General features: G+C 32.6%; 1 protein-coding gene across 1 annotated transcript in view; it reads right to left on the bottom strand.

Moving 5' to 3' along the window:
• Positions 1–15197, bottom strand: part of LRP1B (LDL receptor related protein 1B) — a 1950491-nt gene that overhangs the window by 1913125 nt on the left and 22169 nt on the right. The window lies entirely within an intron of this gene.

Here is a 15197-nt window from a genome sequence, read left to right on the forward strand (position 1 = left end):
TAGACGCAAGTGATCAATTTGTACTTAGAGTGTGGGAGGAATGTGAAAATGATTTTCAAGAAGATATGGTGCATGCAATACAACTCTCCTTCTTTAATTTTTCAAGAGACTTAGCTGTCTTAGTTTATTTGAACTGCTGTAACAAAAATGCCATAAAATGGGTGGCTCTAAGCAACAGAAACTTATTTCTCACAACCTGGAAGCTGGGAATTCCAAGATCAAGGTGCCAGCAGATGGTGTCTGGTGAGAGACATCTTCCAGTTCATAGATGTCATCTTCTATGTCCTCACATGTTGGAAGGGGCCAGCTAGCTTTCTGTGTCCCTTTTATAAAGGGCACTAATCTCATTCGTGACAGCTCCACTGTCATGACTTAATCACCTGCCAAAGGCACACCTTTTAGCACTCTCACATAGGAGACTAGATTTAAATGGATGGGTTCTAGGTATCACACATATTCAGGCTATAGCACTGAGGTAATGATTTAAATTCCTTTTCAATAACTTTTGGCTATAAGGCTGGTGTTTTTTGGATTATGACTTAATGTGTGAAGTGAGCTTTAATGTTCAACCCAGCTTTATGTGGAATCCACAAAGATAAAGTATAAGATGGTAACAGATGACGGAAGGTCAGCATTTTGAGGGGCCACTTGACCTCATGCAGTTGTAAAATACTTCAATTGATGTATAGCTATAATGAAGGGTTCTTGTTACAAATTTGTTAAGCGACAGGACTACTTGCAAGAAGAATCAGTCCTATAAACATAGAAAGCAGATTCAAAGTATGTCACACATCATGCTTATTTTAAGGTATAATATTATTAGTTAAATGCTGTAAAAACTAAAATGATTATTAAAGTTAATTAATGAAACATACAACGAAGCTTAAAAATGACTTTTTGTCCTGATTTTGACACAACCCTGTGTTCTAGAAAATAATTAAGTCACTTCTTTAGGTTTCAATCTCTTCATCTTAACTTATATATTAAATATAAGTAAATGTAATAAATGAAACCAAATATATTGAAATATTTAGTAACAAATATTTAGTAATAAATTTTCTTAGCACTTAAAGTCAGTTTCCTTTCAGTGCTACAATTTTACAATTGGATAAGTGAATTAATAACTGAAAATAGGAGAAAATAGTTCAAGAGGAAAAAATATTCTCTCAGATGCCATGTTTCTTCCATCTTGTGTATACCAAAATGCTGCTAAAGTACAATGAATATTTGTAGCATCTATGTGAATTAACCAAATTAGCCAAACTTTAGGTACTGTGGTTAGTTAGCAATATGTAAATTTCAAATTGCAAAATAAAAAAAAAATGTTTTCTGTTCACAAAGAACAACAAAAAAATAGATGTAATATGCACATATAAAAAAAGTTTTTTTAAAAAAATCAGCAGATGGACCCCTATATTTTAGACCACTGCAATGGGATGTGTATATGTTTTTAGCAAGATGTGAAGCAATGCACAAGAGTATAAGTTACCAAATATGTATTATACTACAGTATACTCTTTAGCACCTTCTAGTTTTAAAAAGTCCCTTAATAAGAACCTGTGATATGCCATTACTGTAAGTAAATTGATTTCAAGGGAGTAAGTAGTTCAGTAGACTCTATAGTTTATAGTTTCCTAATAATCATTAAGTACTTAAAATATCTGGTGTAGTTTGCATAAACAACCATTTAGCCTAAGTGTGTGCATGTGTGTGTGTATCCTTTAATTATTTTTTTTCATTATATTTAAGAAGAAATCAATATCTAAAATGACCATACCGATGGGTCATATGTAACTAATGACTTAAATATTCTGAGAGTACTCATAGGGTTATATAGGGCTGAGTTAATTACTACCTCTGGCCTTAAACTGTACTCCAGTGGCTTCTAAGTTTATGCAGATTCCAAATCTGCCCCTTTTGAAGTATGAAAATATCTTTTTCAACTTGTAGTTTTTTGAATTGGAAAGGAATTTAGCTAATGCTCACATTTAATGTTTAATATGTGCAATGCTACATCTTTAACTATGTAAAATGTAATTATTTTTACAAGGAGATTAGAAAACCCCTAAGTTTATTGCTAAATTGCTGAGGATGGCATTTTTGGATTAAAATCCAACCCCAAGAAACAAAAGACATGATTATGTCAATATCGCTCAGGATCCAATATGAAATTAGTTTGTAGTTCCATTCAATTCCTAGTGAATAGTCCTATATATCAGCAGTTGTGAAAACCAAGGTGACGTTAACTGGAATTTAGTGTGGGTCCCAGGTCTTAGTACACTTAACTATCTTTTGTGTTCCAGACTTATTCCTCCTAAACCCAAATAAATAACATTTGTATTATACTGACATCCTCCTTTGCAGAATTTCACAGGTTCTACAGGCTTGTTTTATTTAGTTTTATGGAGATGATATATAAATGATATTAAGGGAGAAATTTATGAGTTTTGTGGGATATTGATGGGCCAATCAAAGAATCCAACCTCCTTGTTCTCAGTCACACTAAGACTCAATAACAGTGTTTACCCAGATAACAATCTCTTCATTTTTACAGATGAAGGCAGAAAAGGAGTTTAAAGTAAACCGAAGCAGAAGTAGAATGTCCTGAGTACACTCATGTTAATCCAGGCAGCAAGGCAAAGCTGTCACTTTCATTATTCACATGACCCCCAAAATAAATTGTATTTGTTTTTACAAATTATATTCTTCCAATGTGATATTAATTATAACTATAGGCATTTACCTTTGTGGTGAATCTATTTGTTCCGATAAATGATCCACAGGCCTCCTACTATGATGGGGACAAAAAGTCCTTGAACACAGAATTCAATCTAATTGCTGGCTATGAAACCAAATGTTTATATTATCTCTTTTACACATAAGTTTGTCGGCTCTATGTTACCTATTCCACAGAGGCCTTACAAAGTCATGTAAGATAGCAGATGTAAACTTCTATTTTATTTATTTATTAAACTTACATTTTAGATTCAGAAGGTGCATGTGAGCATTTGTTACCTGGCTATATTGTATAATGATGAAGTATGGGGTATGCATGACCCCATCACCCAGGTACTGAGCATAGTACCTAATAGTTTTTTAACCCTTTCTCCTCTCCCTTCCTCCCCGTCTAGAAGTTTCCAGTTTCTATTGCTGACATCTTCATGACCATGAGTACTGAATGTTTAGCTCCAAAATCTGATGGAGTGACTTTGTAATCACTGATCCTTGTGTCTATTTGTATATTTAGACAGTCCATTAGACTATCGCAGTCTACAGTTTGCTGTAATTATCATTGCAAAAAAAAAAAAAAAAAAAAAAAAAAAAAAAAGTTTACCAAGAATCCTGTTGTTTTTATTTTGCCTTGTACAAAACTAGGATTCCTAATGCTCGCAACTCCTCTATTAGAATGTAAGCACTTTGAGGGATGATTCTTTATGCATAGCATCAAAAATTACCTATTTTATAAGAAAACCTTCACACATATATGGTGAAAAAAAATAATCATTGAAAACTGGATTTCCTTGTAAAGCTTTTCTTTTTTACTTTTAATATAATATGGGTCCATGATTCTTTAATCAATGCTCTTGACCCATTTCAAATATGAGAAAGGAAATTAAATGTATTCGTATTTATAAATAAAGTATTGCATTTAATTGTATAATATAATACATGTGCAAAAAAAGAAGCAACAGTTTACTTTCATGTACTATTTGGATTAGCAATTAATTTTTTTAGCAATTAAAATTTTAAGATAGATTACTTGACTTTAAAAATTATTTAGAAAATCATATCTGGTGCTTTTCAATTGAAAGACATGAAATGTACAGCTAAATAGATCTCCACGTTTTAAAATTTAAGTGAGCTAGTATGTATTTTGAAGGACAGCAAAATGATTTAATGTCAGCATACACAGAGCTATCTATTGAAAAAATATGCTACCAGAAAAATAAAAATGTACAATTTAAAACTATGTAATTACCATCAAACTAAGAAGTTAGAAGTTACTTGTTAAAAGTTGAATCTAGCTCGATATAAAGAGTCTATATTCCAATTTTGAAGCACTCATTTTATAAATATGGCATTCAGAGTAAGTAAGACATAGTGTACACATGTAAATAATATAACAACAGATTGAGTTTTTATAGGTCTTGTTCCCTTTACAATCTCGTCATGAGAATAAATCACATGATGTCACTTTTGCTTCTTACAAGTCTCTTCTGAAAATGAAGCGTCAAAGTTTAATATTCTTTCTTGCATAAATTCTCTTACTTTTTAATGTTTTGAAGAAAAAGAATAAGCTAGAGAAAATCCAGCTGTCTTTTACAGACCTCTAATAATGCCAGGAAATGAAGAGTGTATGGTTATTTTTCGGCTCATATTCCTCTACCACACAGCACCACACTAACAGCTACCTGCCAAAAGGTGAAGGAAGAAAGAAATTTGCTTGAGATCGGATCCAGAAACTATGTTTTCAATAAAAATTTCCAGTGCTTTGGGGAACATTATCAAGAGTGCCAAATATATTTAGACATTACTGAATCTTAAATATTTTTTGATGCTTTTAAATAAAATAAATGCATTTATAAATATTCAAAAATATTTACAATACTTCAAAGTGTAATGTTGCATTAAGAATACATATTTGAATTGCTAAGTCTGTGTCATAGTTTCAGAAATTACTTAGAAGCAGATATTACTGGAAACTGTCCACTTTGGAGATTTTTTAAATGGCTCTTTAATTTGTTTTCAAATTAGAGAATGTGTTTTACTATCATACAAATACCCAAATGTATACCCACTTTCAATTTTAGGACTTCATTGCAAAACAAAATATAGAATAAATAAAGTCTGAATTCTACATTTTAAGAAGTTTAATTTCATTGTATGTAACAGGAACAGAGGTAGTAAAATAAACAAAACCGCTCTTTACATTATTATCATTCAGAGCAGTAGAGCCAGAATAAATAGATGCATAACATATTGAGATAAAATGTAAATTCAATCTTAAAGTTAAGTTAACCTTAATTGACTTGATGCCTCATGTTATTCTGAGAAATCTCAATGGACTAAGCCATGGATAAATGGGAAATCAAAGCAGAAATGTGTTATAAGCAACGCTACTGATCATTTTCAAAAGACACAATTTCAAAATCAGATAATTCACTTTTGTTAATTCGAGTAGTTGTTACTTAATTAGAATCACTTTTCTCCTCTGCACATATAGCATTGACTCTTGACAGTATGAATGATTCTTCAATAAATGAACAGGCAACTAATTCTCAGGCAACAACTTGGTGCGTTTTTGCCTGAAAACATTATTCATATAGAATAAAAATGAGAATAACACAAACTTGATATCCAGTACATAATGTACATTTCATCTAATCTTCTGTAATATGTCACATCTATAATGCTGGGAAAACTCATTATTCAATAGCAATGCATGTGTAAAACCAAATTAAACATGATTCCTTGATCTTACTGCAATATTTCAATCTACATTCTTCCTTTGGTGGCCACCATCCCAGTGGGCTTTACCTTCAAAGAGTTTATAATCTAATTGCAACAGTAGTTTAAAATGATGACCATGAGGTAATAAATTTTCATAAGGCTACAAACCCATTTTATACAAAATCCTTTTGTGTAACATTACAGACAGATATTATCATTACAATATTAACATGAGTCGGAGGATAAAATATTTTCCACTTAAATTTCAAACCAATTTGATAAAGTTAATTGGTAGTTTATGATAAGAAAGCCACCTTCTCTATATTTCCTTCAGAAGCTTATTTATCCCATTTTATATAAAAATCGTTCGTGCTATTTTAAGCATTCACAATCCCAAATTGAACTAATGGTCATTTAGATTTTCTAACACTGCATTTCTATCAACAAATTACATTTGCCAGACCAAATTCTACTCTTGGCTTTCGCTCTTAGGCTCAGACATCAAGTGGTACTAATAAACCCTTTTCTTCAATCTGCAAAATAATTAGTTTGCTCAAGTGCCTTATTTTAGATAAAATAATATTATACTACCCCTCAGAACTTGTTCTGTTTCTGAATAATTTTAAAATTCTAAATTTCCCATAGCATTTAAATTATCCATAGTAAAAACGACATCAATGATTGGAAAGTTTCTATGGCAACAACCTCATTAGAACACCCCTCCTGGAATAGTAACCTGGATTCTAAGTGTTAGAGAGATGTCAATTATAATAGAGCCTGGTTCACAATAGAATTATCATCTTTATATAAACGAAATTGTTGATTCTAATTTTACAAACAATGCAAATATTGCCACAATGACTATAAGTGGGATTTTCTACATTTATAAACATTCCTTTTCCTTGATAAGACCATTATATTCTTACACTAACTTTAAGGATACTTGGTTTTATATTACCTATATAAAATTAGATCTACGTATGAAACCTGGAAGTGTAAGGTTTGTTGTTTATAACTAAATGGCTTCTCCATGAGATATCGGGGGCCCAAGGCATCACACTCCAGTGCTTGGAGAGCACCAGTGCTCTATGAAGTTACCATTACTGCAGTCAAAAATCCATTAGCGCTGATACCACTCTGTCATCATTTTTTTCCTTGAGGAGAAGCAACACCAACATCCAGAGTCAGTTCCCGAAGTGAATACCAGCTTTTAGAAACTAACATCTGCTGATCCCCAATGCTCCAGCTGCCACGGAAAGCAGATTTTCAAAAGTAAATCTGCCCCATTCATTTCTTTGGGAAGTGGGCATTCAGTGATTGAAATCAATTAATGCTTATTTATGATTCATTTTAACTCTGTGATTTAGAAACTTGAATTGACAGAAATAATGAATGACTACAATACATTTTGGAGGCCGGATTGCCTTTTAAAACAAGTGAAGATAATTGTAAGTGAAAAATAAAAGAAGACCGCATACCTCCGTAAATGAGTCATTAACCTTTCACCTTTCAAACCAGTGAAGAAATCCTGATGATAATAACAAAGCTGCTTTAAGGATTCTTTAAGATGAAAATAAAATTAAACTGATAGATTGATCTGGGTTGTTTTCAAACTATTTCAAATTTAGCTTCCTTCTGTCAAGGACTCCTTGCCCCCATACACATATTTCCCCTTCCTTTTGCTTTGAGAACAGAGGAACTCAAAGATGAAGGGAGAGAGGGAAGGAGGGAGGGGCAAGGAAAAGAAAGAGAAAGGAAGAGAGGGAAAGAGGAGTTCTCAATAAAATAAATCTTATCACAGGTACAATTATTTTAAAATTGTTTTTCTCCTAATTGAGCTCTCCTCACTTGCTTTTTTGGGGAGTGAACTACGGAGAAAGGTAGAAATAAGTGTGCTAACAGGCTGCAGAATTTGTACATAAAGGAATAAAGGACCAACTGTAGCCTGATTCATTCTCAAACAGTGGTGATTGCTCTGGTGATCTGGACCACAGCCAGGCTGGATATCCTCGGCGTTGTAGGTTGGCAATTAAACACTCTCAAATGCCACTTCATAATCATTCATGTAGTAAAAAAGTTATTGCTTTGGGAAAAGTTTAGGTAACATCTGAGTTATATAGGTGATCTACATGATTTGGACTGAAGTTGGCCACACTCACGCTTCATAAAAATGGAATATAAGACATGCTAGTATGTCTATCTCTCTGCATATGTGACATATATTTTGATATAAAGCATATGTTTGACAGTTTGCATATGTTAGACATTCAGATATAAAACATATACATACATACATATATATATATATATCCTGATAATACAGAATCCTAGATGACTCTTCCAGTCCTAAAGACTCCAAATGAAGCTATTACTTAAGGTAGACAGGAAGCTTAATATTGTATTGATGCTATTAAGAAAACTATTTTTAACTGTTTCTCCTAGAATTACTTTTAGACACAACCTATCACTTAAAAAATCAGGCTCAAACTTTGAAAGTCAAAACTAAAATGACAAGTCTAATCACTCACTTCATTCAGAGATCTTAACTTTATATGGTTTCTGATCATCTTTTTTAAAATTGGAGTTGTATTTTAGAAATCAAGATATGAAAGCATCAAGTTTAATAGAAAATGTCATAGGCTCTGAAGGCATTCCAAAACAAGAATTCCAAAAATGTTCTGAGAACATAAACCATTAATTGAACCAGCTTTTAGCCTCCCATTGGGGCTGAGATAGTATGGAGAGAGAAAACACTTACGTGATTCTTTTAGTTCTGAGACATTAAATAACAAAACTCTGATAGTGCTTTATTGTCATATCACTACATTTTATTAAGTATTAATGTAGTCACTCTGGGATGCTACATTACGATATTATAGTTAAAAAACAAAAGACATAGACATTGGAAGATCTGAATTCTAGTCTCTCTCTGCAGTGCTTTGACACTTACTGGCTGTTGAACTGTATTTGAAAATGCATTTTAAAGTCTAAAGCAGCGTCTCAAAACATTAGCCTTATGCATGTTACAGCCACATGCATTGTGAACCAATCTGTACCCCAATCACAAACCTCCTCTAATTTCATATTAAATGCCTGCAAATGACACACACACAAAAAGAAAACATGACGATTCCTCTATTGAGTACTTCTTTGTATTAAACTTGAGTTTGTATCAGACAAATTCACTTAACAAGATCTGGCAGTCATTCCTTTAGAGACAAATGTTAGGGCTAGGTTCCTATCGCCTAGGAACCTAGGAAAGAATGAAACTGATCATATAAGTATTTTGAAAGTATCTAAAATTAATTACACTGGGAGGCAAAGGTAAAAAAATTAAAATAAAATAAAAAATAAAAAAGTAATTACATTGATCATATTCTTAAAATTACTTAAAGAAAATGTGGATTCATAATTTGGCTACTGATAATAAAATTTAGAATGCAAATCTTTTGCTATGAAATTCATGTCACAAAATTGGGTCATGGAAGATCTAGAAAACAGAATTAGATATTTTACATATATGAAAAAAGTGTCTCCCTAAATTTATTCCATGTGTCCAGTTAGGTATAATGCAAAAACTCATAACCATAACAAAATAAAAATATTAGCAGAAACTAAACGTTCACATTTTAAAAGCTAAAAGTCTTACCTTTTAAAACATAATTAATGTGGACAAAAATAACTAAGAATAATTTGGTGGTTGGTTAAGCACTATTTTAATTACTCCTTGAATTTCTGGGCTTTGTCTTCTAGGTATCACTGTATAAATATAAATTTTTCTTTCTTAATCATGAAGAAAGGATCAACATGATCCTCTAGTGTGAAGCTGACTTTGTATTTTGGTGAGCAGAATTTTCCTGCTAAGTCTCACTATTTTAAGATTTGTAAAAAGCAAAGGGTTAATTAATATTTTTGCTATTTTAAATATTACATATTTTAGTATTTGAAGGATTTTGCTAACAAGTTATCCAAGTTATATTTTTATCTACCTTAATTTTCTTCTAGATGAAAATAATCATGCAAACTATTCATATTAAATTAGGAGATTAATTTATGTAAATTAATTTAGTAAATTATTTGCATTAACTTGTTTTCTTATTATGCATTAGCTTTAGTCCCTGAGAACCCATAAGACCAAACAGTTAACTCAATGTATATATACAAGTCTATCAATTGTCCTTTGAATATAAAAGCTACTGTTTATCATTTTCTTTCTCTCAGTGATGAACCTAGTTTTTTAATGGGCATTCTTATAATCACTTTTTCCTTAATAAAGAAACCTAACTCTAATCTTTATGTTCTTTAGATATGTTAAAGAATACACGTTGAGTTTAAAGTGTTTGTTAGTTTTTGGCAGTCACCAGGGAAGCTGACTAGTCACTTGCAATGTACAAATTTTGCAGTTAACAAATGAAAAAGAAAGAAGTCTTGGCCAAACAATGAAATGACAAAAGGGCATTTTTGTCTTTCCCAAATACCATTTAACATTCTAATCTTAGGCCGGGCGCGGTGGCTCAAGCCTGTAATCCCAGCACTTTGGGAGGCCGAGACGGGTGGATCACGAGGTCAGGAGATCGAGACCATCCTGGCTAACACAGTGAGACCCCGTCTCTACTAAAAAATACAAAAAAAACTAGCCGGGCGAGGTGGCGGGCGCCTGTAGTCCCAGCTACTCGGGAGGCTGAGGCAGGAGAATGGCGTATACCCGGGAGGCGGAGCTTGCAGTGAGCTGAGATCCGGCCACTGCACTCCAGCCTGGGCAACAGAGCGAGACTCCGCCTCAAAAAAAAAAAAAAAAAAAAAAATTCTAATCTTATAAAAGATGGCCCAGTGATTTTTCATAAATTAAATATATTCAGAATAGTCAAATATTTTAAGCTAGAATACATCACAAAATGCAATAAGGACAATATGCTAAATAAATGGCATTTCTGACCTCATACTATTGGCTGATTCTTACCTACAGTGTATAAGAAAAAGCCAAATTAAATATTGTGCCAATCCAGGATTCATTAGCAGAACCTGTCAGCTGTGTAAAAGCTTCCTCACAAGTGTCTGATCAGTACTCTGGTGCGTAGTCGTTGAGCTTCATTTACAAGATTGTCAGAAAACTAAATGTATTTTCACAGTACCTTCCAAATCTTTAATCAAGCAACATCTAATGAAGCCAAAAGACAATTTCTCAATTCTTTTCCACTTCCTTTTTCTCCCAAGAGGATATTTATGAATGTAGAAAAAAGATGACACACACCTTAGTGGTGCAGAAGAGGGATATCCATAATCCACATATTACCAAATGAGAAGTTCAAGTGCTATTCTTCACTTCAAGGGGAACTGGAAGGAAGGATTTGTTTTATTACAGGTCTACTAATGCCAACTCTAAATCCCCATTCTTTCACGGGAGAGTTTATAAAATCCCTCTTCCACTTGTGAAAAGGAAGCTCTCACAATACTGATGCACAGAATGACATTTATTGACATTAAAAGCCTCATCAGTTATTTCTCAGCAGTCTTTATTCCTTTTGCAGAGGGGTTTATTGTGCTGTTTGGCATGAAGGAAACCGGCAGTCTTTGATTTAGCAAAGATTGGCCTGAAACCAATGCTCCAAATAGTTTCTTTAAAGCTGGCCATTTTCCAGATATTGGATTGAGTCCTTTGAGTGTTTATATAAGATGGAGATAAGTTTGATACAATGCAGAACCATAAAGATATTTTTTGACATTCTGCTTTGCACTTAACTCATTAGTATTGTTATTTGCATTGGAGCTTACAATAGGCTGCAGTGTAGTCAAAACCTGCCTCTTTTCAGCTCGCCAGAGTTACTTTACTTGGGTCTTATTCCAGAAAATAGTTACTGCATATTTTCTGAAACATTTCCTCAGCCTTATACTTAACCAAGCCTTCGAACTGCATGCAGTATACAACTCATGTCTTCTTTATTTAAACATCTGAAGAGCTCCATAGTGTCTTCACCTATCAGAAGCTCTCCAATCAATTTTTTTCAAGACCAGTTGTGAAGATCATTGGTTTCATTTATTCATCTGTCTTAAATGTCCTAACACGTTCTAGACACTACACATCAGAGATAGAAATGAAATATGTTCACTACCCTCAAGGAGTTCACAGTCTAAGAGAAAAAATTTCAGCACTGGACAACAATCACAGCACTTGTTGGCAAATGCTGTGAGAGAAGGAGGCTCACAGGCAGATGTGCAGTATAGGCTGAGGTGCAAAGGTGGGAAAGGCTACTAAACAAACACGAATGGGGGTGAAACCAAAGAGGAGGGCAAATTATAGGTCATCACTATCCCCAGATGTCCTGCCAAGGAAAGTTTCATTTTATTCTAAAAGCAAGTGGAAACCACGAAAGGTTTTTAGACAGATCTCTTTGGGTTTCTAAAAAGGTCATTCTAATTGCAGGGTGCCAAATGGATTGGACATCCTAGTTCTTTTCAATTAACAAAATTGTATACATATCTACCTCTGGCTTTAACAACAATGATGTGTCATTTCTCATTGACACATCCCATTAAATAGGGCTAGATATGGCTAAGAGCATACTTTCCATTGTTAACTCTTACATGGTTGTATAGTTCACAAAATGTAGAATTTCAGAAAAATCACAGATTGAAATAACTATTTTCTATGGAATTTTCTGCTTATGGTTGATGAATTAGTTATCAATCTTAAGTTGATAAACATATGGTCCAAAAGGAGATCAGCTAAAATGATTTAATTGGTCCAAGCTTGTAGGTTTCTATAGATAATTCATTAGCACTGAAGATCTGTATTTTTTAAAATAAACCAAAACTCTGTTTATATTTTGAAAACTTCTTCAGGGTCTGGATTTTAAATTAATTCCACTGCCTAGCAGTGATTCTTTTTTGTTTATATTTCAATTATTAATATAAGTATTTTAGTAGAAAATTTATTTTAAATAATAATGTCTTAATTTACATGTTCCTTAAGGTTGTGTACTCCTCTGGTAATGTAAACCTAAATTAGATAAAATATCATTTAACTCTCTTCCCTAAAAGTACTTAGATTTATAAATAATGAAAGCTGAAATTTCATAGTATTTCATCTCTACTTTTCTTATGGGACTTAACACCACAAAACAATGAACTGCTGGAATACTGGTACACATACTCCTCACTCTTCTCAAGTCCTATGCCTACCACACAGGCTTTACTCTGCAGCCTCAGCTATGATTTTTCAATATAGTGTCATTCACACATTTTCCAAAGTGAAATTTTATTTAGTATATCTGTAAGAAATGTTTTTGAAATGATGAATTGCTTTTCAGTTAAATTTTCCTGCCATCTATAGAAGCAAGTTAAGGAAACAAGAATTAACCAAAAGAAATAAAGATTACAAAATAGGATAATTTTTAAAAATCACAAAAGTGAACTGACTTTGATTATTACTATTGTGGAATAATTAAGTTTTAATTCTGTAGAGTGCTATAAAATTTGTAAAGCACTTTCGTTATCTTACTCAATTTTGAAACAACCTCATGTAATAAGCTGTCATTAGTTACATTTTGCAGATACAAAATCTCAGTTTTGAAGAAATTAAGTGACTTGTTCAGAATTTCTCCACTAGAATAAAAAGCCTGAACGCAAACCTAAATCTTTGGCTTCAGGATCAATCTATATTCCATGATAACTTCTATGTCATTAAGATATAAAAGGTATCAGATTTTTAAATCTTTCCTCTTTTGTCACTTGGAATATGCCATTGCCCACAGCAAACATCTTCTTGCCTCCCGACACCTCACCCAAAAAATGCTAGATCAATTTGATATGAGGTTAAGACAAATACTAGAGTATAATAATCAGTGGTAATAATGATGACCTTGAAAAATCTGATAACAATACAAAATTTTTAAAAGTTGAAGGTTACATTATGTCTCCTATCTAGGCAATGCTATGCAATAATTATTGTATCCTGCTTTTTAAAAACTTCATGACATTTTTATGTGATCACATGATAGCTCTCATTTAGCTAAAATACTGAATTAATGGGACAAATATACATAAGCATAAAGGCATATATTATAAAAATAATTATAACATTATACATATTTAATATAAAGCTTCATATTTAAGGCAAAATGTATATATAAATTTATACATTTTTGCCTTAATTAGAATAGACAGATGCCCTAAAATGTAAATAAGTACATTTTCTGAGTGAGTTCTGCTTAGTTGTTTAATTCTGTGAGATGAGAAAAAAAAATGTTGATATGTTTCACAATATAAAAATTGACATTTAGAAACAAGTTATATTTATTACAACATTTGCTGGGTTAAAATAAAACTATACTGCTCAAAAAGATTGATGCTATGGTTTAAAAGTGTCTCTTAAAGCTTATATATTAGAAACTTAATTCCCAATGCAAAGTTGTAGAGAGGTAGGACCTTAAGAGGTGATTAGGTCATAAGGGTTCTGCCCTTATTAATGGATTAATGTGGCTATTGTGAAAACGAGTTAGTTATCACAGGAGTGGGTTGCTGAGAAAAGGATGAGTTTGGTCCCCTTCTGTCCTTTTACTTTTGCACCTCTGCCTTCTACTATGGGCTGACGCAGCAAAAGGACCCTCACCAGATGCTGACACCTGAATATTGGACATCCAAGCCTCCAGAAACTATCCGTTTTTTTTAAGTCACCTAGTCTCAACTTTTCTGTTTCAACATCGTAAAATGGCCTAAGACAGTTGTTCTTAATCCAATTGTCTCATTAAAGGCATTCAAGAATTTTTTTTTTTTTTTTTTTTTTTAATGAGACAGAGTCTCGCTCTGTTTCCCAAGCAGGCTGGTCTCGAACTCCTGACCTCAAGTGATCCACCAGCCTCAGCCTCCCAAAGTGCTGGGATTACAGGCGTCAGCCACCATACCTAGTGCATTCAATAAATTATGTGTGTATATATATTTATATTATATAATATAAGTATATTATATATTATATAATTTTTCATAAGAGCTTATATTAGATATATTCATAATTGTATTCATTCTACTATTATAATTTTCAGACAAAGGTCTTATAGGTTCACTACTTAGGGCTTCAGATATATCTTAATGGCTCCAAAAAGTTTCCTAACACATTTCTGAAAATCAAATATCAAATCTCTTTAAAAATTATATATAATATATGAGATGACTCAAATATAAAAATGAATTTATAGGGAACTCTCCATAAATAATAAAGCAGACATGTTATCTGAAATAAATCTTTCCTATGATTTTAGAGCTCTACCATTATGCTAAATTATTTTTCTCAAATAAGCTTCTATTCATTTCAATTCCATGGGAAATAGCAATCCAAAATTTAAAATTAGCTTAAAAAATCTATATGATCAGTCTTTTCATGTTATCCACTAAGAGCATAATTTGCAAGTAATTAATCAATAGATGTTCAATAAAAAAAATCCACTAAAGCATAGGCTATCAATGTTATTAACTACTCTTCCTCTCTCGTGGAAAAAGAAAAGTCCATCACTGAATGAAAAGAGAATTTCCGTTTTTAGAGTCTTTGCCATTTTAATGATTATTTCATGGCACTATTGTTCTAATATCCTATATTTGCTTTCATGTGAAATATAGGCTTCATGAAAATCTGAAGAGCTGAAGGATTAAATGACTGAACACTGACAAAGCTGAGTGAGGAGGCTTGGACATTCAACAGTTTTGCTTTCACTACCAAGTGGATGGAGGATTTGTAAAATTATTTTTCAAGCATG

The sequence above is a fragment of the Papio anubis genome, chromosome 10 (genome assembly GCF_008728515.1).
Source record: "Papio anubis isolate 15944 chromosome 10, Panubis1.0, whole genome shotgun sequence".
In the NCBI taxonomy this organism is placed as follows: domain Eukaryota; kingdom Metazoa; phylum Chordata; class Mammalia; order Primates; family Cercopithecidae; genus Papio; species Papio anubis.